Source organism: Protomyctophum bolini (genome assembly GCF_963924005.1).
Source record: "Protomyctophum bolini genome assembly, chromosome: 20".
Taxonomy (NCBI): Eukaryota; Metazoa; Chordata; class Actinopteri; order Myctophiformes; family Myctophidae; genus Protomyctophum; species Protomyctophum bolini.
Genome location: NC_137881.1, coordinates 25,450,931 through 25,453,207, shown reverse-complemented (window position 1 = coordinate 25,453,207; position 2,277 = coordinate 25,450,931).

Below are 2,277 nucleotides of genomic sequence, written 5' to 3'. Positions count from 1 at the left end.
CTTTATCCCAGCACCCACCCACAAGCCGTTAGCCTCCCGCCGGGGCGGCCATTGTGATGGAGAAACTAGCGCTTCTAATTTGTCACCAATGCAAATGTATAACCCTAAACCCCCCAGCCCATGCTAAACGAGGGGGCTCCCTTCCCCTCCCCTCCACCCCCAACGCACAGAAGCCCGCTAGCTACTGTCTGCTTGTTGCATGGTGGTTCCCCCCTCCCCTCCCCTCCGGGGGGCGCCAGGCAGCAGCCGTGGAGGCAGCCAGGTATCGGCCATTAACACCTGCATTCAGCCTGGTGTGTGCCCCCGGGGAGAGGACAAGACTGGAGGTGTGTAAAAATACATGTAATGACCTCGAAAAGCTGTCAAACAAAACAAGCACTCTCAGCTAGGCTTCCAATGGTGGAAAGTAACTGTAAGTACATTTACTTAAGTGGGCTATAGGCTTAACTGTTGTTACACCACAACAATTATTAGAAAACTTTAGTTACTAGTTACTTTGTTTGATTATTATTATTATTATTATTATTATTATTATTATTATTATTTCTATTCACTTGACTCCAAATGGAAACCAAAATCATGGTGTTAATTTAACTCGTACAGATGAGAGAAGTACATTTACTTAAGTGTACTTACACGTTGGAAGAATGTGTAGGCTACTTAGTATTTCCAATTTACAATACTAGCTCCATTACATTTATTTGAAAACTTTGTAGATTTTGATTATTATTACAAAACATACACCAACCACTTCAGCCCTATTCCGACCATTTGAAATAGATGCGACCATTGTGCAAGATCGGCTATATATTTTCAAAATATTATATAATTTGAGAAATGGGACATTCTGCACAGTGAGTAGCCTAATTGTGGGCTCGCTACAGCGAGCACACACTAGTTATTGCCAGCCTATATTTATTTATTCCAATTTCCGCCACTTTTTTCGGTCACCTACTACTTCCACATACTTTATGCTAGAATTTTAGTTCAAACTTCAAACTGTTCAGCTCTTTGCAGTTATGCTTGCTTGCATACAACTTTTTACAAAGTTTTATACTTTTTATACTTTTTAACTTTTTAACTTTTTTTTACATCCTTTATAATGAGAGTCTATGGAAGAAAGGTCCCATTTTTCACAGTTAACTATTTTGAGCTCTTATTACTCCGTCATACTTTCACTTTGAAACTTCATTCAAACTTTATAATGTTCATCTATCTTTGAACTTTCATTGGTGAAAAAGTTGTTTTGAAAAAGTTTATACTTTTTAAAATATTTAACTTTATTTATAGTTTTTTCCTGCCATTGACTTTGTATGGGATTTATCTCTAAATCAACCTCACTTTTGCAGCCTCATTACTCTGGCATACTTTGTCGTAGAAACGTGATTTAAAGTTTAGAACGCTCACACGACTCTGGACTTTTTCGTGGTTCAAACCGTATTCGAATACGTTAAACGGTTTTTCCGAAATCGCAGTTCAATCGCAGGCCGTTTCGCGTAATTAGTGCCATTTTAGAGTGCGGCTCTTCTTTGACTAGAGTGTGGAAACTGAAATTCTTTCCTTGAAAATTTACCAAACAAATTGTCGTCCCGGCCAAAGTATTCATTTTACACGCATGTTCTTTGGTCATTTTGTAGCCACACATGTCCTCTTTCACACAATGTGACCACCAAAGCACAGAGACATACAGAATGTGAACTACGGCCTTTTAAGTGACACAAAAACAGCAAATCTGCTCATTGACCTCCATTGTATAATTCTTACGAGGATATTATCGCGCAGACAATTCTTAACTCGCTCTTATAACCACATTTTCAATCGTACCAACACCACAATCGCACATGGTGTACGTCAATATCTCAGGCCACTCACAGCGAAAAAAATATTTGCATTCGACTTTTACTTTTTGCGATAGAGCAATTTGTTCGGGCATAGTTTTCCCCCATTCAGAACCATTCTAATCTCCCAGTCATAGTACTGGCATAGAACTTGGAAGTCTTTTACTTCCACAGCTGAGACATATAAGGGCTTAATTACAGGGCTGACATTAAAGTTACAAGATCTCAATGAGTTGCTCTGCGATACCTTGTGAGCTTGTAGGTCTGCTATTTGTGCAATTGGCTGGCCTTTACACAGCTCTCGCAAGAGCACGCACGCACGTACACACGCACACACACACCCTGTCTTCCTATTGGCTGGCCTTTACACAGCTCTCGCAAGTGCACGCACGCACGCACGCACGCAAAAAAATGAAAAAAAGTATTTTTTCCAAAAAAA